Source organism: Mauremys mutica, chromosome 1 (genome assembly GCF_020497125.1).
Source record: "Mauremys mutica isolate MM-2020 ecotype Southern chromosome 1, ASM2049712v1, whole genome shotgun sequence".
Classification (NCBI taxonomy): Eukaryota; Metazoa; Chordata; order Testudines; family Geoemydidae; genus Mauremys; species Mauremys mutica.
This window is the reverse complement of record NC_059072.1, coordinates 53,346,878-53,372,165: the sequence shown is the minus strand read 5'-3', so window position 1 is coordinate 53,372,165 and position 25,288 is coordinate 53,346,878. Positions and strand designations below refer to the sequence as shown.

At 41.8% G+C, this 25,288-nt stretch overlaps 2 long non-coding RNA genes across 2 annotated transcripts in view; one reads left to right on the top strand and one right to left on the bottom strand.

Annotated features, from left to right (window-relative positions):
* The window catches only part of LOC123362020, a 43,507-nt gene extending 21,579 nt beyond the window's left edge, over positions 1-21,928 (top strand). Inside the window, exon 5 of the long non-coding RNA XR_006576314.1 lies at positions 21,900-21,928. This is a non-coding gene — a long non-coding RNA (uncharacterized LOC123362020). The remainder of the gene's footprint in view (positions 1-21,899) is intronic.
* LOC123362021 lies at positions 13,660-25,256 on the bottom strand. Its single transcript, XR_006576316.1, has 3 exons — positions 25,134-25,256; positions 24,676-24,794; positions 13,660-13,936 (listed from the first exon to the last, which is right to left on the bottom strand). It is a non-coding gene; the product is annotated as an uncharacterized LOC123362021 (long non-coding RNA).
* Between the last annotated feature and the right edge of the window lie 32 nt (positions 25,257-25,288).

Sequence of the window (25,288 nt, the reverse complement as noted above, 5' to 3'; positions counted from 1 at the left end):
GATATATCTCTCACTCCCCTTTTGCCAGAGATGTGGGGGCAGCTGGCTCAGGAAGTGTCATAGCCACCTCCAGCAACTGTTTGCCAGCAAAGATTTCCCCTGTATAAGGGAAAATTTCCATTGGTTTTCTCCACTTGTTTTAAAACTACTTTGCATCACTTAAACAGATTCTGGCCTAGGTCATAGAACCTTATGCCACAAGTGGACCATGGACTCCAATAGTATTACTCCAGGACTGTTTGTGGAGTAAGGTGCTACTCAATGTGAGGAAAGGTATCACAATCTGACCTAAATAATAAGGGGTTATTTTAATATAACAAAAGCATTATTATTAATGATAATACTCTCTTTAATGTCCTCTGATGTGTGCTAATGGATAGTGGATATTTTTCCACATTCAGTGTATGCTATAGTATGTAAGCTTTCCTGAGTTAAGGCTAACACTTTCTCGCCACCTCTGATTTATTTTACTTATTTATTTATTTGTAGTCCCTGACTCTGTTAGATAATTATAACATCTTTCCTAGCAGTTATGCTCACCACACGAAATAAAACTGTGATACAGACTTAATCAAATTTGAATGAAAAGATCATTAGAAAGTTAAATTCCTTTTCTGATAGCACCAACATTGTCCATAGCAACAAATTATTCTCTGCTGTAAAATGACCTGTCATTCACTCATTATTTTCATTTCACTTGAGGTACCTAATTATTGAGGTGTTTAATTTCTTAAGAGCAATGGCCACTCTTTAGTATTTCATTTCTTAGTTGTTTAACATTTTTCAGAACAAATTACTATAGAGTCCACAACTAAAATTCAGTTTATTTATTTTCATTCTTGATTGAAGTACACAACATAAATATATTACAACTAACTATGTTTGTAAGGGACACCCTTTACTTCAAATATTTTATCATTAAGGCCCAAACTGTGGTGTAAGAGACAAGCAAAAATAAATAAATAATAAAGTAAACTTCACTTGGAAAGAACGAGCCAAGACAAATGCAAATTGTACCCACAGGTTTTTGCAACTTCCTAGTGTCTGCCAGACTATCCTGGGACAGGGCCAAAAAATGGAAAATGTCATTGGATGAGTAGTTTGTGTGCACAAATGTTTCCCATGAAAAGTGGCAGGCCACAGTCAGACACAAATACCTGTAAAGCAGAGGGGTAAGTTCTTTGCAGTGATGCATGACATATGGAGATATATAGGTGCATCTCCTCATAGTGATGTCCATACTAATCCCTGATAGCACAGAATCAAAACATATACCTCCAGATTCAAGTAGTACCTGCTAATAGGTGTGAGAGAATGTATGAAGTCATAGGGTGCTAGGATAGAAAATGGGAGGGTGCACCATGACACCTGCACAGACAGGTACATTCCTGGGTACCCTTTGGGTAGGGTCTTTGGGTGAAGAGTCCCCATTCCATGTTCTTTTCTCACCTGGGGATGGAATTGCCTCAGCATTGCCTCACCTTCCTAGGAGCTGGGGATCCCCTTTCTACCCTCCTGCTTATCAAGAGATGTTCTCATTAGAAGACACCAGATGGCAATAGGCCTTCCATCAATATCAGAAATGCACAGCAAGTAGGTGAGATTTCTTGTCTGCTCCTGTGTGCTTTTTGGTAATGTGGAGTCTTGGGATTTTAAATAATCTTTTGTATTTTGGTGGCTTTGATTTGGGGTTTCCAAAACCAAATCATGAGGACTGAGGTTTTGATAAAGCAAAGTTGCCTATGGCTAACTCCGATATGTAACCTATTCTTCAAAGCTGATTTCTTTGAAGATCAACACCTTGCAATTACCAAGAACACCCACATCTGATGAGACTGGATATAGTAGCTAGCAGAGGGCACTGTACCCATTCTATTACATTAGGAGGGAGAGAGAGATTAGACAGCTGTTAATGATGCAGAAATATCTAGTTAGTTTCATGCATTCTACTTTAATTTCTAATTATGCTTTATGTCTTTAACTCAATATGAGTCAAGAGAACACAAATAAAACACACCATTCACACACCCTCAAAACTCTACACTAATAGAACATTAAACATGCTGGAGATTTCCAGAGTGCAGTAAAAGCCCAGACATTCACAACTAAGAGTGAAATGTGAGGTATGTCATCCAAACCAATACTCTATAGGGCACACTAATAAATAACGTCTCACTGTACCTGTACTTTTTATTTTATATTTCTTCTTTGTTTATCATGTTTCTATTTATTTTTCACATCTGAAAAATATTTTCATATCTGGTGAGATATATTCAGCCATCTCCACGCCTGTCACAGGGGAGCCCCCTGAGTGTTTTGGAAGGAAGAATTGCTCCGTTTCACTTTGCACTTAAAGACACTATTGTGACAGAGTTATACATTAGGAGCCATGAAGTAAGCTTATAAAGATATGTGTGTGTTTTGGTAATGATCTCTGCCAAGGTTGCATAGTGTTTGCTCCTTTCATAGAATGTCTGAGATAGAGTCTTAAGGAACTTGTCTAAACAGGGACCACAGGATAAAGATAAAGCTAGCAGGAAAACATGCAGTGAGACCATTCAATGAGGTATCCAGGAGGTTCATTATTTATAGTTGCAACCCAAGTCACAAAGAAAGAGGTTTTTTTATCACATGTTCTTTTTGCAGCATGGACCTTCAGTTGTGTGAGGATGCAATTCTTCTGGTAGATTTAAAAAAGATCTTGAGTCTTCTCATTGCTCATGCATTTTTCTAATTAATATTATAATGGGGACCATTTAAAACATCCGAGTGGCAGCAGAAGGAATATAGCACGGAACCTCCTCCTCCAAAAGCACTTGCCTTTGGTACTGAGCTATAGGAGGTTTCCCATTAGCTGCTAGTGAAATAGGCCCTATGGCACAATGCAGTTTTGATTTGATACAATAGAATGTAGCGGTACATATATAAATATTTTGCCAATTTACCAGATAATGTGCAATTTTTATTTCCAGATGAATTCATAGCTGAATTCAGATGGATAAATCCCATTAAATAAATAATCTATTTTATTGGAATCCTAACCCAAGATTTTTTTTATTACTCTCAGTCATTAACAATAAAAGAGAATAATGACACAGCACTCCTCCAGCTGTGTCTTAATGCTATTCTTGGAATTTGTGTGTCCGAAAGAGATATAGTGAATGTATAAAAGATGTTCAGGACAAAAAGGTATGATGTCTTCACTGCTGATCTAGAATGGCCTTAAACTTCAGAGTTTTACAATGGAAGAGCATTGCAGTGAAGAAAAACATTAAGAAATTAGAGAAAACTAACATACTGGTTCAGATATCTTAGAAAGAAAATTCTAAAACTCACTCACTCTGCATACTTCTGTTTATTTCATGTGTCCCTTTCCTCTTTTGCATATTATTCTTAAAGAGTAAACAAGCTACCTACCTCTGGAAGCAATGCAGGATGGTGATTTAATGGGGAGAATGCTAATGAAACATTAAAGACATTTTCATTTGTGGTTACCATTTACTCAGTTTTAAATTGATTATCCATGCATCTGATTTGGAATAAAAGGATTCTTACTGAAATGCATAAATTCTCATTTAGCCTTTTCACAGTTGTGCTGCAATCTCTGTTACATGAAAGGAGAAAATATATTGCATTTCCAACTGCTGTTATCATAATGATGTGTGGTTCTTGGCAGGTCATGTTTCTCTGACTCTCTTCACATGTATTCCCAGAGAGTGTCCTTTAGTAAATTCCCCCCCACCCCGAATTTTGGTTACAACTGATCTGTGGATGCTCAGGACCTATGAAACTTAGGTCACATATTTCAATGCCATACTTTACAGATCCAAATGTGAAAATTTTGGCCATAACCAAAAAAGATTCTTTTTAATATAGGTTGTGGTACATATATCCTAGTTTTGTGGAGGCAGTTGACAATGTCTTGAACTAAAGGGGCAGATCTGCTGCCCCACATCACTCCAAAGACTGATCCTAGCCCCCAAGCTGGGGATATCCCTCACATGGAGAAGTCCCCAGCAGGTATAGAGGTCACATAGCTGGCTCCTATATCTCCCTTTCCATAGCTACCTGTGCAAGGTGCAAAGAACAGTTGGAAAGGAATTATAGTCAGCTGGCACAGACCCCAGAAGCTGGGCAGTTAATTAGGAAGACAACCATTATGGCCCCCTTTCTGGGTTGCAACCAAAATAAACCCCATGCAACAAAGAGTCTGGGTCACTGCATACCATCAGCTAAGAAGGTAACAGAGCATGACAATCTAAGACGAGTTTTTCTATGAATGAAATGCATATGTCAGACATGACCATAGCAAACTGTCTAAAATACTATATGCAATATTGTTGTAGCCATGTTGATCACAGGATATTAGCAAGACAAGGTGGGTGAGGTAATCTCTTCTATTGGATCAACTTCTGTTGGTCAGAGAGACAAGCTTTTGAGCTAATATAGAACTTGAAAGTTTGTCTCTCTGACCAACAGAAGTTGGTCCAGTAAAAGATATCACTTGCTCATCTGGTCTCTGTAAAATACTATAGTTTGATATCCCGTGTTACATCCTCTAGTCTTTTCTATATGAAAATTAATTATATACATTAAAAAAAAGGAATGCGTTTTTGCCATTGGAAAGAAAAAGTAAATGGATCCTCTTTCAAAGGGGCTAGTAAGAAAAAGCTATTCCTGTTGTGCTTGTTTATTTTCTTTTGTAACACATCATCACTTGAGAATGCTCTCACCCTAGGTGCTAGGTCATTAAATGATAACCGCCATGTGGTGGAATAGGGGCTGTCGGAGATAGGTGAGAGACAGGTATGCAACCTGTAACATGAGCTAGGCAGGGGGGAGGGGAGGTCGACACCCCTGCCCGGGAAGCTAGACAAAGGAAAGGAGTGGAGGGTGGAGTGAGTTTTTTCAGTCTTCGGTTTGGGACCTGGGTGGTGGGTTTGCAGGGGAACCTAGGCTGGAATCCAGACACCCTGAACCCCCAGAAGGGCCTGATTGAGGGGTCCTGGCTCTGAACACGAGCTCTGCTGTATCCTGTGTTCCTGTTGTCCAATAAACCTTCTGTTTTACTGGCTGGCTGAGAGTCACTGTGAGTCCCAGGAAGAGGGGTGCAGGGCCGGACACCCCCACACTCTGTGACACGCCATCATAGCTGTAAGATATATTATATACCCTAGTGAACTGAAAGACAGTGATTAAGTAACAATTAAGTCTTAACTTTACACATCTGCAGAGAAGCATGACATGGCTTTCATATTGTGAACAGTATTACAATAGCCATCAAAATCAGTGATACTGACTCCTGCCATTTGATGTGGGTATACACTTTTGTAACCTTGAACCACAACATGTGACTGGAGCTAGGGAATAATGACCAGTTGCTTACCAGCATACCTGTGTGTTGCATGTTTATTCCTACATTTTGTGTGAAAACATAACTTAACCCCCCACACTGCACTTGTCAGGAGGACTAAGAGAATACTTGGAAGGGTCAGAACAGAAACCATAAATAGATCTACTAGTCACTCTAGTGTCTTAGTCATTGCAATATGACTAGTAAAGATGAAATTTCAAACAAACAAAAGCATCCAACTATTTGCCACATAAATAATGCATTAAAATGAGGAGTCTTTTTTATATTTAGTTTCTGCAAGTTAATGTAAGTGCTGGTGTTACCCAGGGTTTTCAGAACCTGAAGCAGTAGTAGCTTAACTGTTTCTCTCTAGGCAGTGGCAGAAATTAATAAATGGGGGCACAGCTCCTCCGTCTGATATATGATTGAAACAAACCAGAGTGCTTTCACCTAAAACTACTTTTTTATTAGGTCTCCAGGGTGCGCGCACACGCATGCACACACATGCTGTAGCAGTAGGTTCAGAGCATCTTAAACCTTTATATTTACCAAGGTTAAGATGTTTCAAGGAATCAACAGCCAGGCTTCCAGGGGCCACTCCTTCCATCTAGCTGTTGGAGAACTTAGGTGTCAGATCCTTGCCCAAAGAAAAGCTTCCTTGGATTACTCCAAAGCTCACCTTTTAACTAAATGTTTTATAAATTTTCTCCGGCCAAAGCATGTAACTCATTGCAGCCCCTAATGGGCTAACAATTTCCCTAGCAACAACCAATAACAATTTATTATTCTCCTTATCAGCAAAACATAACAATAAAACTTACATGTCAGAGGGACATAAAACCAAGGGCGACTGTCCAAACATTCCTTCTGTTTTCACAGTACATTCACTTCTTATCTCATTCTGATAGCAAAATTACAAACATGCAGCTTCACTGCCTTGCCTGTCAGGGCCTAAGATTATTTCTAGCTATGGGATGTTCAGGTTTCAACATGACTGAACATACAAAATGGCTGATTGCAGTACTGTCAAATTCTGGGGTACATGTGGGAATGTCAAATTCGGAGGCTACACTCAGTGATCCAGATCAGTGAGCTTTGCAGGGGTAGTTCACTGCCCCACAAAGAGCCCCACTGACTTCAGTGGGGTTCCTTGGACAAGTGGGAGTCCAGGTGTGTGGAGTTCATGCAGGATTGGGACCCACTTGTCAAACTCCAACTGAGTTTTGTATATGGCATGCATACCACTGAGGGCTCAAATACTCTACACCACAGGATAAACAATAAATGGGGGGCTGGGCTTGCAATGCCAAAATGGCCATGTCTGTCTGTCAATAACACCAGAATAATCACAGATAATGGAGTAAGCTGACTCCTAAAAAAGGGAGAGCTGGGTATTTGATATAGTCACTCCTTGTGAGTGCCAACTTGCTAGCACTTTTTTAGATTCATACCCAGTATAAGAAAAATGTCCTTATGAGACTCTGAATCAATTCACCTGTGTGTTTTACAAAGTAGCACATTTGGGGACTGCTAAATTATCCCATTAAAGGTGAGAAACTAGAAATATTGAAGGAGCCATTGAGTTTTCCCAGTAGATGAGACCACAGCTTTTTAGCACTGCTGTTTCTGTAATTATAATGTATTTGGGGAAATCTATGTTGATTATAACATTTTTGTAGGCTAGTTTGTCATTGTTATATTCAAGACCTGTTATTTGTATTGCTATGAAATGAAAAAAACATTTGTTACAAAAGCTACCTGTGAGTCTATTGAAATGGCAATATGCAGCAAGAAAAACAAATAAGAAAAGTTGAAAAGAGCACAATGGCAGCTGAGTTCTTTCTGCTCTTATGCTAATGTACCTGCTCAGTTCTTCTCTATATTTTTGTATTGTTTATCATGTAGATATGAGACTTTGCATCTCTTGAGGATATACTGGGGAGAAGATTTTTAAATACAATTAATGGTCATCAGCACATTCAGTTATGAAATGAGGACAAATATTAATTTCCCTGCACTCAGTGTAATACCATGGTAGGTTTATCTAGCCCAGAGTGGATATCCTGCTGGGGTTTTAGTTTGTTTCCAATTAATGACTCCTTGCCTGCAAGCAAAGATAAATAATGTGATGCGCAACTAAAGTCATTTTCATAGTCCAGCATCTCCAAGAGTTTCTGATCAAAGCTCTTACCCAAATGCATTCCTGCTGCGTTGCATCTATCAAGCACTAGTACAAGTTTTTCTGTACATGTCTCAAATAGATTATTTTCTGTTAAGTGCATCTATTATCTGCAGGGAAAAACCTTGTGTTAAGATGACAGAATTTTTCCTTGCATCTCTTACTTTGTCAGTCATGATATATGCAGTATGTCCAATCTGAAAAAGAATTAGGCAGTGAAAGCAGCTTGGTCACAGTTCGTTTCCCAAATCCTGGAAAAAAAAATCACCACAACTTGTAGATTTTTTGGCATTCAAACTTCTTGAAAGGCATGGCGAATGATCTGTCCTATAACATCGAGAAGTGGTTCTTTTCAAACACAACTGAGACACATGGGAGAAGAATTGTACCCTGGATACTGCCATTTCCCATATTTTGCTTGTTGTGCAGATACCTTCAGACTTCAGGATTTTCAGAACACCTTTGATAAGCACTAAATCTGCATTAACTGTAGTGAGTGACAGAGCCCCAGCTAAGGTTGAAGCTAGCTTCCCATTATAAGCCTGAATTTTTAAACATGCCCCACACTAACATCCACCAAACAAGTCTTCCTGTAGTTCCACATATCTCATTTCAGGCTATGACTTTCCCAGGAATTTTGGTATAATAATTTTAAAAAGGAGTTCTAAAGTGATGTGGCTAGATTCAGGGCTGCAACAAGATCAAACTTTGCACAGTTAAGGGGTGTGACTGTAAAGGTGGCTTTATTCCACCTTTATGTTTCCTGCTACTACAGATGCTCGGCGCCATTATGCCTCCCAGCATAGCTGCTTAAGGGCTGTCCCACAGAAATCAATGGAAGTTCAGTCTTTTATTTCTGAGTGCCTGCTTGCTGACTACCTGGCCATTATTGAGCACCCCATGTCAGTTTACCCTTTATTAGGATGTCTTGTAACTGGCCTTTTAAAATTGGAGAGACAACCCACAACAGTTGTCACATTGCCTGGCATGTGGCTCACAACTGAGAGTGCCAATCTTAGGTCAGACTGTGTGAAAACAGGGTAGACACCCTAAACTGGTGGTATATTCTATAATTAGATCTTACCAAACCAGTAAGAAGTGTGCACTCTTGGATCACTGTATTAGCTTTACCAAGGAGCCACAGACTGTCCCTTTAGGCTCTCCAGCATATCGTGCCACTCTGACAAACTGGACTTTGCGATAAAAGGTTATTAAAACCAAAAATCACTTTACATTAAGTTCTTCCAACCCCAAAGGGTTGGTCACTTACCTCAGGTCAACGGATGCTCTGGATCTCATACCAAAAACAATGCTTTAGTAAGCTAACTAAAGATTTATTAGCTAAGAAAAAAGAAAGGAGTTATTGAGACGTTAAAGCAGGTAGAATAAATAACAGATGAGTCAAAGTTTGTAATATCTGGAGCACCCTCTGGCAGCAGCCAAATAGATGAGAGATGAAGAATCGCCCCCCAGTTTCCTTCTTATAGTTGAAAACACTCTGACAAGTGTTTTCAGCACAGCCTGGGTCTGTAGACCTCCCATTGTTGAACACACAAGGACCCACTCTTTGAAGTCTACATGTTTCATTATTTACATTTCCAAGGCTCCAATCTCCAGTGAGTAAACATAATGTGTAAACACAATATGAAAGCCAGAGACAATCCTTCACACTTAAACACTAACACACATTATTGTTCTAGGGTTAATTAAGTACAAGGACAGCAATCACAGGAAACAGACAAGTGGATACAATAACATTAGCACTTCACTAGTTTTCAAGGGCAAATGTAATAATCAGGGATATACCATGTACATACAATGTGGTAACATTCCCTTTTGTTCTATTCTAAGTGAATGGGCCTGTGCCTTTGATTTGAACTGACTCCTGGGTAGGCTGTGTCACAACACTGATCAGTGCCTTGGCTATTTACAAGTGGTAACTTCTTGCCTTCTAGATAGTTATTATTGAACTTCATTTATATTGTTGTCCCCCCCCAAAAAAGTATTTTTCATCCCAGTGGAGGTGGTACATCCCCACAAGGGTCAGAACCAAGTCCCCAAATAGCACTTTTACATGCTTGCATTTGTTTTAGAGTGTCCCAGAATATACCTGTGGGTGTGGGTGTGGGTGTGGGGTCTTTTCCTGAAGAAAAAAATAAAATAAAAAAAAAAACACATAAAAAACCTGATACACAATTTAAATCAAAGACCAGCTAAGGAAAGCCTCAAATTATACGGCGTCTACAACAATGACACAAGATCTATCTGTCAGAAAGAGAAACTTGACTGCTCAACTTGACGATGTTAAAGCTGCTTTAAGGAGGCTTTTATCAATACTGAAAGTGAAACCCCAAGATTATTGCCTGTGTTTGTGGTTCATTTGCAACAGTTTGTCAAAAAAGAACACTAGAAATTAAAGCAGCTGTCCCTGCTGTCTGTGTCTGTGTATTTTCCATAGGAACACTCTCCCTCCCAGTTTTTGAGTCCCAACTGTCAAACAGGGTAGATAATTTGTTAGGAAATGAGAATCAGGAATGGAAAGAGACCTTGGCCGCCTGTTAAAAGGAGGGACCGCTTGGGACAACAGAAGACTCGCTCTCTGGAACAAGTGTATGTAATCAAGTCTAAAATCTGGCTGGCTTGCAAGTAAAAAGCAAAGTCATATAAGTTAGTCAGAAAATCACAGCTGTGTATGTGCCACTGCCAATCCATCTGATTACATTTTTCTACTACATACTGGGCCACATTCTACTCTCAGTATCACCCGTTCAGCTTAATTTAATTTATGTCAGTAGGTGTAACTCAGAATAGATATTGGCCTGATCCACTGTGACTGTCTTTGATAGGTTTATACCCTAATCTTTGTGTGTATGTGTGGGTGGGTGTGGGTGTGTCCCCGCATGCACATTGCAATCAAACTTATCCCAGCAAACAGCCAGTAAACACCTTTTGTTTAAAAGTTTATTGAAATCAGGGGTTCTCAAACTTAATTGCACCGCGGCTCCCTTCTGCCAACAAAAATTACTACACAACCCTAGGATGAAGGACTGAAGCCTGTCCCTGCCCGAGCCCCATTGCCCTGGGGGGGAGGCCAAAGCTAAAGCCCGAGCCCCCCTGTCCGGGGCAGGGGGGTGGGAGTGCTAAGCTGAAATCCAAGGGCTTCAGCTCCAGATGGAAGGCCTGTAATCTGAGCCCCACCACCTAGGGGTGAAACCCTTGGTCTTCGGCTTTGGCCCAGGGAGGTGGGGCTCAGGCATTGGTCCTGGGCAGCAGGGATTGGGCTTTGGCTTCAGCCCCGGGCCCCAGCATGTCTAACACCAGCCCTGGTGACCCCATTAAAACAGGGTCACAAGCCACTTTAGGGTCCCGAGCCACAGTTTGAGAATCTCTGATTGAAATGATATCATATTCAGTAGTTTTTCACGTTTGCTGGCTGCTTTTTCTCCCTAAGGCTATGTCTACACTACAGCGGCACAGCTGTACTGCTGTAGCTGCACTGCTGTAAGGTCTCCTGTGTAGCCACTCTCTGTAGCCCTCTCATTGGCATAATTAAACCACTCCCAATGAGTGCCAGTTGCTATGATGTCAGGAGAGCATCTGCTGGTGAAATTATGTCTGCCAGGGGTGTGTTTTTCACACCTCAGACCAACAAAAGTTTTACTCACAGAAGTGCTAGTGAAGACAAAGCCTAAGTAAAATAGCTTAATTTGGAAAAGGAAAATTTTGTATATACTTAATTGTTTTATGGTAGTGCCAAAAATGTAAACAGTTTCCGAATATGCCCCCAAAAGGCTACAGGAAACAAAAACGGAAAGAGTGGATGAAAGAGATACAGCTTAAAAGCAAAGTTATCAAGGTGGTGGCGGACATATGTCTTGCTCACTGCAAATATAGCCCATAATGGAGTGTATAGAATTATTTATGACAAACCAGATGCATAAGCTGCTCTTTATTTCATGCATGTGTCTGTTACAGCTCCATTTTGTTTCTTAAAGCTGTTCCCTTACTCCATTTTGTTCTTGCTCTCCTCGGTGGCCGCCCCTCCCTGGCTGTTAAGTTGTTTACCAGGGCCTCTGCCCTTCTCAAAGGGAGGGCCCCTTAAGTTGTTTAACAAGAGCCATTGCCCTTCTCAAAGGGATGGCCACTTGTGCTAAGTGGGACCACTGCCCTGTTCAAAGGGTTAGTCCTGTTATCACCTTGTTAAAACCTGGGCTTGGTGTAGGGTAGGCAATGTCCAGAGCTGCAAGACCTATTGTGTTTTTAAGATCCTGGGCATGAGTCATAGACCTCATGTGCTTTTGAGTCACCTATTGCACAGGACTTGCCCAGACATGCCTGCGGCTACCCGCAGTCTCCTCCCTGCCTTCTCTCCTCCCTGTAAGAGGAGAGGCCAATCAGAGTTACTGGCGGGAAGCTGCTTGGGTTTGCCTTTATAAACAAACATTTTCTGAACAGACTTTAGAAAGGTTCCTGCATTGCTGCCTGGTCTGATCAGCCAGGGGGTTCTGGGGGGTCCTTTCTCTGCTCTCGTTTTATTTTTGAGCATACCCCTGTTTTTTGAACCCCCCCCCCCACGAAGAACGAATTGCTGCCTGAGAAATCTCCTGATTATCTAGACTGTACCGAGCCTTCTGATGTTCTTGCTGCTTCTGCCTCTGCTGCTGTCTTGGGGGGCTGGTAAGAATCCCTCTGTGAAACTTTCTGTACTTTTGTTTTATTATTTTAGCTGCTGGCTCTGTCTCCCCAGCACACAGACTCAAGCTAAACCTTGGTCTGTGTTTTAAAAAAACCTCTCTCAAACTCCGTGGCACTCTGCCACTAAAAGTAAGTTTGCGCTGCTGCTAAGCTCTGCTCCTGTGGGCTTTGCCTTGGACTCATTGTTTTCAGCTGTACCCACTGCTGCAGCCACCTCCCTTGGCTTCCTTGGGGGCTGCCTTGGGAGCTGTATTCTGGGCACATACCACTCTGCCCTCTGTAACTTCCCCATAGCATAAGGTGCACCATAGGTTTTGTTTCTTTAGTTTAATAAGTCATAGTTTGTTAAGATTATAAAGCTTGTAAGTCTCACCTGCCTTGCTATAGTTCGTTGTTTTGTTACTCCATATAGCTGCTTGTTGTAGTTTGCTTAGAATTGTGATATTTGTTTTGCCTAGTCATTGGTTAAGATAGATTTAAAAAGTCATTGCCTGATTGTATTCTGTACCTGTTTTGTCACTTTGTAGAAGCTGCTTGTCATTTTATATAAGTTTGATTAAGTTAGAGGATAGATAAGGTTCTTGCTGCTGCTTTCCCCTGTGTCCTCATCACCCTCTGAACTTCCTAAACCCCTTGCTGCTTTCTTTTCCCCTGTGTCTGCATCACCCTCTGAACTTCCCAAACCCCTTGCTGCTTTTTTCCCCCTGTGTCTGCATCACCCTCTGAACTTCCCAAACCCCTGCTGCTTTTTTCCCCCGTGTCTGCATTACCCTCTGAACTATTCTCATCGCCAATTGTGTTACATTGTGTATAAGGCCACCAACCACTTAATACATTCTATCTAAGATTGTTGACCATTCTATATAGACGCTACCATTTTATTCTGCATTTCCTTTTAGTATGTTTTACATTCCACACTGTATCTAGAGCTGTTCCTATATAAAGTTGATTTGCTTATTAGCTGTACTGTATCCCAGTGTACTAAACCCCACTTACTGTACCCCACTGTTAGAACTCCCTACACTGTTCAATAAGAACCCCCCCATCATTGTCTATACACCATCCCATTGTATTTTATTGTTAAATTCTCACCACTTCCTTTTCCCTTTAATAAAGAAATTAATTGGCACCCCACCCATGTGATAATTGCTCACCAAGAGCCCATATACCTGCTGGCAGGGACAGCATGCAGATGAGTTCTCTGATCTCTAATTAATGTGTCTTACACATTTCCTTGAAAAAACTTTATAAGCTATGATATAAAAGCTTCTGACACTTAAATAAACTTTATTAATGAGTTTAATTATTAATTAAACTTAAAAAATAAATAAAATAAAAGCCTAAAGAAATTTAAATCCTAACTAAATGTATTAGAACAGAATATTAGGGACTAAGTGTTGCTAAATTTACTTAAGGAATAGTGTGCAGCATGAACAAGATCAGCATGTGGGGTTACTTTAAGGTCAACATAGGAACAAAACCTGCTGAGTGGAGGAAGTGGCATAGCTTATGACTGCATGAACTCAAATTTGCTGAAGTAAGTGAGTTAGATGAGTTAAAATGAATTTAAAAGTTGTGTAAGGGGTGCACAAAAAAGAGGCATAATCTGGAGAACAAGACTGGGAAGCAGGAGATTTGGCTTCTGTTTTCAAATCTGCCACAGACTTCATGTGTGACCTTGGGAAGTCACTTCTCCTGCTATTTCCAACCTATAAAATGAGGATATTATGTCACAGGAGGGTTGTATGGCTAATTCAACAATGTTTGAAAAACATGGTAGATTATGAGCTACAAGGAGACATTTGAACATAAAGCAGTGATGTTAATGTGCAACCATGCACATGGTATTTTCAATGTAAACATCCACACTGATTATAAAAAACTATTGAAAAGTAAACTTTCTAGGAAGTGAAAAACAGTCATTAGAGATATAGGCCCAAATTCACTCCTAGTATATACAAATGCAGCTCCTTTAAAGCCGACAGAGTAACACCCACTTACACAGGGCTGAATTTGATCCTTTGTCTATTAACTTCTGTGACACTAGAAATGCTATAGACCTACTAAGAATCCTTAATGATGCTTGACTAGACCTGTTGAACCTGCAGTGATCTCAGGAAAGAAAATGCAGTTGCTTATATTACTTCATAGAGTTAAATTTATACAGCGCTTATGCCTACTCTCATCGAACTCCGTGATGGAACTCCACTTGCCTAGGTGGCAGTGGGTTGAGCCTAGAGTTGTTCAAGGTTACTTTAATTGCAACTGCTGTGCTGACTCTTACGTTTCCTGAAGTATTCAGAAACAAGCTCATCTAAAGAGCTGTTAAACCTGCTGTTTGGTTATTGGAAGTCAGTGCTCAAACTGTTTGTGAGTTTAGGCTCCCTCCTGCAGAGCTGTAAACAAAGGTGATGCTCAGCTATATAGGCTACATTACTTGGTGCAAGATACAGAATTTATTTTGACCTTTCCTCTTGGGGACAAGTGTTCATAACAAGCTGCCTGCCTAAAAGACTTTGCAGTTTGTTTCCTCCAAAATTGAGAGTTGTATTAATTTAAATCATCATTTGTGACTGTAAAAACATGTACGTGTCTGCACGTCACTGAATTTAGAAATATGTTTATGTTAAGAATAACATGGGTTAGGGAATACCTTTTACCTTTTCAGGTTTTACATGTTTGTTCTACTTTCAAGGGATTTTTCAAAGTGGCAGGGGAAAATGCAGAAACTATTTTCTTTAAATTTTCTCTCTCTGGCCCATGAATGGGAAAACCAAATCGAACCACAGAGCAACACCACAATACCTCTTTCATTGTCAAGGAGCTTGCACCCTTTGCAGAATCAATGATTCAATACAGCATCACAAAGCCGTTAATATGTGGCTGCCAACATGAGCTTTGAGGCACAACAGCCAACTCAGAAAGGCAGAAATAACCCACATGCAGTGTTATGAAAGGCACATCTGCTTGCAAATCTCTTAATGTAGGCTACCCAATCAACAGTGACATCATTGTTATTAGCTTCAGTTGTTAGCATTTGTGTTGATAGGATAAACCTGCTTACATTATACATTATGTACAGAGTGATTTTTAAATAGCTATCTGTGGCCCTGATCTAGCAATGCTTTACTTTATGCCCTTGAAGCAGACCCACTGAAGTCAATGGGTACTCAAACAGTACTCAAACAGTAGATCTGCACTGCTTCTCAGCATGGATACACAGATATGAGCTAGCTCCAATCCAGTTAGCGTGCTAAAAGTAGGGGTGTAGCCAGGGTAGCCCAGGTGGCAGCTCATGCTAACAGCCTGAGTATATACCCAGAGGGTCCTGGCAGGTACGTACTGAGCTCCCACCGTGAATGCTCTTGGAGCTGGGGGGGGCAGGCAGGGTTGATTCCCAGCTCAAGCAGACATACCACCGCTAGCTCTTATTGAACTAGCATACTAAAAATTGTGGGGTAGTCATGGTAGCATGGGCAGAGACAAGCAGGGAAATGGGCTAGTCACCCCAAGTACATACCTCCAGGGTCTGGGTGGGCTTGTACTTGGGGCAGCTAGCCCCTCCCGCTGCTCATCACTGCCTGTGCTAGCATGGCTACACTAGTAGTGTCAATTAGTGTGAGGATGTCTATTCAAGCCCCGGCTTCAAGTGTAGCTGAAGCCATAGTTTACCAAGTTAAGCATTTATGTCTTTGTAGGATGGGGGTGCAGGTTGTTAATCTTACTTTGATCTGTAATGCTTCCAGTAAGAACACTGTTGATGTTGAAATTGTATTTTGCAGAGATTCATCTCCAGACATTCAAATATAAATTGATTGAAGAAAAAGTTCAATTAATTTCTTAAATAAATAAAAAGCCACCCAGGACTTCACAGAACTGAATGATTATCTAACTCTATTTAGCAAGTCTCTTAATGACTGTTAATGAATCATCATTCAGTTCACAATTCTACAGTACAAACTAGCAGGATTGATGACAGCAAAAGAAATATTATCATTCTGCATTTTCCTTTTTTCTGATACTGATGTGCGGTACCCCAAGACCATTTTAAAATGATCTTTGCAGTCCTTATCTGTCATGGAAACAAATTCATTCCTTGGGTGGCTGAACATCATGAGGTGAAATAAATTTCTTAGAAACATATCCCCTGAAGGCTGCTATCCATTACTGTTACAAGTTTGCAATGGAAATGGTTTTATTGCTATGTAAAGAATATGATAGAATTTAAACCCCTGTGAATGAAGCTGTAGAAAAACAAATAATACATGTAATATATTACTCACAAAATATTGCTGGATGTGATACATTTATATATTCTGGCAATGTTTTGAGTTTATCAAAGCAAATGTGGAACAACTCAAATAAGAAAGTTAACCCAAAGAGTAATAAAAGTGAAAAATGATGCACAAATTGATGTCTGTATATAGTATGAGGATCAACACAGCCTCTTTACCTATAGTATATTTAGGTTTGCAACCTCCATGGCAGGTGTGATCATCTAAAATGAAAAGATTCATGATAGTCAGCCACCTGATTCCAGTCTACACTCCTCTGGATGTTTACTGCTTCCACTTAAAAGAGCATTATGGATCATTATCCTTTCTTCAGGAAGGGGTATCAAAGCCTGTATGTTTAGTGCAATTATAATTAAAGTCTGATCCTGCAAGGGGCCTCCCAGGCTCCAATTCAGCAAAGCAATTAACTATGTGCTTAACTTTAGATGTGTACTTAAGCCTCCCTGACTTCAATGGACATAAACTGGTGCTTAGAGTTAAGCATATGCTTATGTGCTTTGCTGAATATCAACAGACAACTGATTCAAGACACTAACGTCTCAAATAGATAATGGTGAAGAGCCCTGAGCTGGCAATGTTCTGTGTAGAGCTTATTGCAAAATTGAGGCCTTTGTTACTTTGCTTTACTATATATATATATATATGAGAGAGATTTAGATTTAGATTTATAATGTTTATTTGTTCACTTTGCTATTGTAACATATTGAAGGGTTAGAATTATAGTTTGATAAATACTTAATTGAATTAGCCCTTTGCCACTGAAACCTGTGGCAGTTTATTTTCAGTGTCACTAATATTGATTTTTACACATAAAAAGAGAGTAAAGTCTTGCTTATCTAAACAAGTTTAAAAATACTTAGATCTTAGCATGTAAACTCTTCACAATTCAGTAAAATGGTAACTAATCAAGGTTAACTATTTAATCTGAGATAGCAAAATAATATCAGTAGATATTTTTCTTGATATGAACAACCAACTATCCATTACACAATGGCAAGGGAAAGTGCTGCAGAGCTTCTGTTTGCACAGTGTCAATCTATAGAACTTTCTTGATCACACTATTACAACATGCCCTGTACCCCACTGTGTGATTACCAGTCAGTTGTGAGTAGACCAAGTCACTGGGTCCTATATGCTTCTAAGTCAACTGGGTTTGGATAGAGTCTAGTCACAGTTTCTAGCTCTGGGGCTCTAGGGAACATTCCCAGGCTCAGACCTTTATTCTGACACGCTCCTTTGGGATGCTGGGTACTGCTGCCCAGCCATCTTCAACCCCCAAATGAGTACTGAGACCTTCAAGACCCCCCCCCCCAACCCCATAGCTTACACATGCTCCCTTAGAGTTCAACCTTTTTCTGTGGCCTCTCTGGGCTTCTAGTTTAATTCATTCAGGGACAACATGGAAGGAAAGCAAGGAACATTGGTTGAGCAAAAGAATCTCTTAACCACAGTCATTTTAGTCTTACATTCTCTCAAGAATTTCAAGATCTTTGTAAAATAACAAAAGTCTTGAGATACACCTTCCCCATTCTCATCTTATCCCTTCGGTGAGTCTGTTCAGCCGAGAGGGTATCACCCAGCAGGGTGTTTTCAGGCTCCATTCCAATGGGTGCTTGCAGGCCCAGTTCTGGTTTGGGGGGTAGGGAGTGACAAATAATTCATCCCACTCACGCCAGGGTTTTAGCAGATTCACACGATAGATCTGGTATTTTCTTTTTTGGTCTGGCTGGCAAACCTCGTAATTGATGGGACCTGTTTGGCGGATGACCTTATAGGGCCCTTGCCAATGGGCCAGCAGCTTAGACTCGGGTGAAGGGAGCAGGACCAGGTCTCGATCCCTGGGTTCGAAGACCCGCTGTCTCATACCCCGATTGTATCCTCGTGCTTGGGCTTCCTGGGCTGCCACAGTACGGGCAGTGGCATTTCTTAGGGAGACAGCCTCGGGAAACCGTGTGGCATAGTCCAGCATTACTAGGATATACCAGAATCCAGCTACACTCCTTGCCAGAGGTCCCACCAAGTCCACGGCTACCCTTTCAAAAGGGTTCTCACCAGCGGGACGGGGGACCAGGGGTGCCTTGGGTGCCCCATCAGGGGCTGCTAGCTGGCATTCTGGGCACGAGGCACAGTGGTCCTTGGTGTCATGGTACATGCCCAGCCAGAAGAAATGGGACAGGACATGGGCCAGTGTCTTCTCTAGCATGAGGTGGCTGGCTACTCGGACATCGTGGGCTAGTCGTAGCACAGCACGCCAGTGTCACCGAGGGACCAGTAGCTGGGACTGGGGATTGCAGGTCTAGGTCAACACGGTAGAGCTGATCCTGGACAAGCTCGAATCGAGGCCACTGGTTGGCTCTCTGTGCATTGACCATGACAGCATCCTCACAGACTAGCTGCTTGTAGGCGTGCCTCAGAGTGGGGTCATCTCGTTGGTCTCCTCAATCTCCCTGGGGTACACTGCCAAGGATATTGGTAGTGGTTCCTCCACATCAAGAGCATCAGGTCTCCCTGGAAGCTCACGCTGGTCCCTGGGCAACAGCGGTGCTCCTTGGTGCTCCTCTCCAGCAGTGGGGAAGAAACGTCTATCTCCTCCAGTGGCTTCCTCTGAACTGAGCTGTCCCACCCCTCTGCTTCCGGCATGCAGGGCATGGCCCTCCTGGCTCCACCCACCAGGTGGCTTGTGGTGTTTCCTCCAGGTCTGAGGGAAGCCACGGCTCCTCACTACAGCTTGATTGGCATGCTTGTCCCCCTGCCCCTCGCCCCCAGTGGGAGGTTGTGTAGAAAGTCTTTTGTTCCATAGGAATGAGCCACTAGTTGAGAGCCAATCAGAATCAATGGCTCTAGATGGTAGTCTTGACTTCTCTATAGGTAGTCTTTCAATGCAGGTTTAAACACCTTTCCTGGGGTCTGTGGCTCTCTGGAATGCATTTCAATAATGTTCAGCACATAATGTGAAATGGAGTTCATAGTGACACAGACATACCTCATTGTCACACATATAGCTCTGTTTTTTATTGCAGAATGCCAATAACTACCAATGTGTGGGACAGTAGGGCCCCTAGGGGTATGTCTACACAAGGACAAAAAAGCTGCAGCTGGCCAGGGTCAACTGACTTGGGCTCACAGGATTTTTTGGACTCTGCTGAGAAATTGCTATGTAGACATTTGGGTTTGGGCTGGAACCCAAGCTCTGGGACTCTGTGAGGAGGGGGAGGGTCCCAGAGCTTGGGCTGTAGCCTGAACCCAAAATTCTATACAGCAATTTTTCAGCCCAGACCCCAACCCAAGTCAGCTGACCTGGGCCAGCTGTGGGTTTTTTATTCCTGTGTGGAGGAACCCTAGATCTCCAACGCCCTGTTTAATGCACTCAATATTGAAAAAGCTTCCATATTTGGGGCCTGATGCAATTGAAATACTCTCACTGACTTCAGCAGGCTTTGGATAAGACTTTTAGGCCTAGCTCTGTAATGGGGCTATTCTGACAAATGAAATTATGCAGTTGTTTAAGAGTTGGCAGAATCAAGACTCTAACTGACGTGTGTGTGTGTGTGTGCGCGCACTTATGGGCACATATGTGCTGTGAACAATAAGTAACATTTTCTTAAAGTTACCATACAGCTTTAGATAGATTATAGATGTCTCATGTTACTATAGGAAATATAGCAAAATGGTGGCTTTTAAAAATGAACTACATATTGAACATATTACTGATATGCAATCACACCTTCTGCTAGCAGCTCAAGAATGTAATTCTGTATGCTAATATTTGATTTTTCTAACCTTGTCTGACCTCCCCATCACATTGATTTTTTTTAACCTGTTGAATCATGATCTAACCTGCTCTTTCACTCATATAAAAGAAGCCCGTGGAAAAATGAAATAATATTGGCCCTACATTGATGTCCATAATCCCTTTGTTGATGTAAAAGGATGTGAAGACTTACACTAGCCTATTCCTAGGATCTCAGCATACCTCAAACCAACAAAAGAAAAATAACTTCAAACCTTTCATCAGGACTGAAAAAGAAAGAGTGAGTGCTTATGAAAGACTAAACCCCTAAAATTATGAATTATGACTAAGAATTCCCCAGGCATAAAGGCCTTTTAGAAAAGATAGGACATAGAGCTGGGAGAATTTAAACAACAAAATAAACAAACAAAAAAGACCCCATAGTCTAATGGCAAGGTTTCTTCAGATTGTCCGTATAGTTTGAGGAAACTCAGGCCTGGTCTATACCTGAAACGTAGGTCAACCTAGCTACAGCAGTCAGGGCTGTGAATGTTTCACAACCCCTGAATGTTTCACATATATGTAAATTGACCTAAGTCTCAGTTTAGACATCAGTAGTTTAACCAGAGAATTATTCTGTGGACTAAGCTACTGCCAAATGAGGGATTGGATTTACTACAACAACGGAAAAACCCCTTCTATCGCTGCAGCAAGCGTCTATGCTATAGTGCTACAGTGGAATAGCTGGATTGTGGTACCTATGCCACTTGAAGTGTAGACGTATCCTGAGGGTTTCTGTAGCCTTTCACAAGAATATACTGTTGGTACAGCTAAAGAGATTCCCCCTTTTCTCCTGTCTCCAAATGAACGAATTAAAATATAAATATCAAATATTAAGATACTATATTAGGTTGCTAGATATAGTAGTGGGGAAAAATAAGGAACCAGACTGAATCAATGGCTGTGTAATAAAGTTGTGTAGTAAAGGGGAAAATTGACTATAAGTGACAGCTTTGGGCAAAATATTGTAAATTTTAATGACAGCGTTTACATCACAGGCAAACCTGTTAGGGAAAGAAGGGGGTTGCAGTCATATTGATTTATTTTATTTTAGTTATAAAGTGAATAAATAAGGCTAGTAATTGCCATCAAGCATGTTTATGCTATCAAGTTAGTGAAATGCATCTATCCTGAAATAGGCAGTAAATAAAGGGACTGAAACCAAATGGTATGGCACAAGGACACAGAGTAGAATAATCAGATCGCAGAGTGGAATAATCAGAAATGAAGCTGTTTGATCAATAATGCACTGACACAGCTCAGCCATACATACAAAAATCCCACCATTGTTGTTAAAACAAGGAGTACAGAAATGGAAGATTTATACAGCTGTTATGGCCTGTTGGAGAACTACAGTTGTTGAAGTGACATTGTATTGTATAATGGATGGTTATAGTGCATTTTAAGAGCATCAGAGAATGTGGAAGGACATTGTATAAACAACATGGACTTTAAACTCAGCTAGCAAAGTGTTGATGGAGAAACCGCAACCTTAGCAAGCATAGCATGCAAAGCTGGTTAAGGGATACACCACATGGGGGGGGGGGCGCAATGAAAAGCAACTTGTGAAGATCAGTTGCTGACCAGGGCAAGCCAGCTGTTGTTCAATATATGCCCCAAGATGGTTTTACTAACAGCTATGTCCTAACCCAGGGGTCCCCAACCCCCGGTCCGCGGCCCGGTACTGGTCCGCGGCCCTCTTAGAAACCGGGCCGCGAACCGACACAGTGGAGCTTCCGCAGGCATGCCTGCGGGAGGTCCAGCTGAGCCGCGGGACGAGCGCTCCCTCCGCAGTCGTGCCTGCGGGAGGTCCGCTGCTCCCGGGGCTCAGCTGGAGCTTCCGCAGGCACGCCTGCGGAAGCTCCACTGGAGCCGGTGGACCTCCCGCAGGCGTGCCTGCGGAAGCTCCAGTTGAGCCCCGAGAGCAGCGGACCTCCCGCAGGCACGACTGCGGAGGGAGCGCTCGTCCCGCGGCTCAGCTGGACCTCCCGCAGGCACGCCTGCGGAGGGTCCAGCAAACGAAACCGGTCCCTGGACCTAAAAAGGTTGGGGACCCCTGTCCTAACCTGTCTTACATAAGCTGGAATGACAAGATGTTTTGCACAAGGAAACTGGAAAATTCCAGCCCCAGTTGCAAGAACTCATAGGTGATGCCTTGTTCCATGACTGGAAGATGAGAGAGGACACCTTGTTTTGGTTGGATATTTCAGCAGAAGTATGGGTCACCATCAGATTGGTCCACGCCAGCATCTCCAAGAAGAAGAACTAAGCTGTACTGCCAATCAGAAATAGGATTAAATGGCTTGTCTCCCTCAGTATATCACTTCCCGAAAACCAAAGTCACCTGGAAGGGAGAAGACTGAGATCCCGGGGCCAGCCACCAGGGAGTACTCCTACCTTGGATACCTCGCTTGGATAGGCACTTTTAATCATCTCTTTTTGCTTTCCAGCAATTCAGGTTGCCTGCTAGTGCTCCAAGAAAAGATTTTAGTCATGTCTGTTCTTCGCTCCACCTACATTTACAGTGTCAACTCCTTCTGGGAACAGTAACTGAGCTGAAAGCTGATGGCTGAGCAAAGATCTGCTGATAGCACACAGACTTTCTCCTGACCCAAATCAGTCAATTGACCACTTTCTGAAACTGGGTACCTAATTAGAAAGGAAGTGTACATGACTGTGTATGTGTTTTAAAGATGTGTTTACAGGGTGTTGTCCTGGTTTTGTACCAGGTTCCAATCAAGATTGTTATAAAGTAGCTTTGCAACTGAACAAGTTACTGTTGTTAACTAAGACTGTGAAACATTGTACTTTTCCATTGTAGTTAATGGTTTCAAATTCCCTTTCAAGTTTTAGGTTTATAGAGACATAAAATGCTATCAAAAGTGCAAGCCTCTAGAATTGCACTTGGTCTATAGAGTTTGTCATAAATATAGGGGTTTATTTTAGAAAGTTAGGAGTGTAATTTAAAGGATTAACTGTGGATGCACTGGTAGGGAAATCTTGGTGAACTCATGGGTAAGCAATTGACCAAATTGTCTTATGCTTTAGCTTTGGGATTGTTTTTCCTGTGTTGTGTTATCAACACTGGTCAGTTGATAACCAACTAGCACAAATATGGCCCTGTCCTGAGGGATTCTTAGTAAAAAATCTATACAAAGTAACCTTCCCAGGATAGTGATTGAGTATAAGTATTATTTTCTATTGTGGTGGTGGTGTTTGATTCTGACAACTTGGATGGTTATTGTATTAACCAATTTTCTAGTTTGTTACCAAAATCACAGTACAATAATATTTGTACCTTCTTATATCCTCTAGGGTAAGCCAGCTGTTGTTCAATATATGCCCCAAGATGGTTTTACTAACAGCTATGTCCTAACCTGTCTTACATAAGCTGGAATGACAAGATGTTTTGCACAAGGAAACTGGAAAATTCCAGCCCCAGTTGCAAGAACTCATAGGTGATGCCTTGTTCCATGACTGGAAGATGAGAGAGGACACCTTGTTTTGGTTGGATATTTCAGCAGAAGTATGGGTCACCATCAGATTGGTCCTCTAGTATTAGTAGCTGTTGTTAAGGATGGTTAATAAAATTTTATAAAATTAAATTTAACTCAAGTCCCTTTTCTTTAATTAAATCAAAATTCCAAGAACCTTAAGAAAGGTGGTATAGGTAATCAGTTAAGCAATTTGCTTAACTAAGGTTTGTTTTATACCCTATATTTCTTAGTTATTAGACCATTAATTTTTAGATATTATCTATCATTCTCCTTGTGGGATTTAATTATAAGTTAATGCTCAGTTGGAATGGAAACCCAGTGCTTCACTTAAGCAGTGAACCACAACACTTTTAGCCTAATTTTGGCTTGATTGTTAGAAAAGGAGATCTAAGGTGCTAGATTTAGATTTCAGAATGAAACTAAGCCATTCTGAGAGTTAAATAAATAAAAGCTTCACTATTAATCTACACTGGCCAAGCCACTTTTTTCTGATAGGGAGTAAAAGTCCTTTGAGCAATCACAGTTCACATAAAAACGTGATTTGGCAGCAGAGCAGAATATCATATCTGTTGATTTAGAAATGACATAGCTGAAGAAACACAGGCTCCAAAAGCATGTAATGATTAAAAACATTATTTCATGAGATTGATTATTTCCTTCAGGAAGAAGTAATATAACAGTGAGGTTTGTTACATGCATATTCATCAGAACATTGTTTCAAGTTACTTTGCATCACTATGTAGAAGATGGTATTTATTGCAATCATTTACTTTCTTCACTGAAATATTAATAGATGATGGGCCTTATACTCAGATACACTAACTCTGTGTAACATTGCTCTTAAAATGTATGTAAATATAACTTACTTTCTCTTTAGTCGTGTGGACGTCCGGTGTTGGGGCTCGGCCCTCTCAGGCGCTGCTGGGATCCAGGGCGCCTCACTACCGACAGCCAGTAGGTCACGGTCCAGACCCTCAGGCAGGGGCTGAGCAAACAAACATAAGCCCAGGCCCTTGAGCAGGGCGGGGCAGCAAGCAGTTCAGGGCTCAGGCAGGGGCTGAGCAGACACTGAGGTAAGTCCAGGCTCCTACGCCTGAGCGTTGGTGTGAGGGGGAGACTGCCACCCGTGAGTGGGGTATTAGGGGGGATGCAGGCCCACCCACTCCACTGCGTCCCAGCCCAGGGCCCTAACAGCAGCAGTCAGTCAGCTGCTGTGTCAGTGGGGATCCTGGTTGCAACACACTGACATTGGCTCGGGGTCTGCTGCAGCCGGACTAGGGTCAGCTACCCCCAGGCCACTTCCACTCTCCCCCTCCATTGGTACCTGGGTATCCCTGGCGTCTTCCGCAGTGTCCCACACCATGGGCTCCTCAGGGTACTGGGCGCTGGGTATGCCGGGCTGCTCCTCAGGATACTGAACGAGGGGAAGCTCAGGCAGCTCCTCTGGGCGGCGAGCCCGGGGCAGGCTCGGCCAGTCCT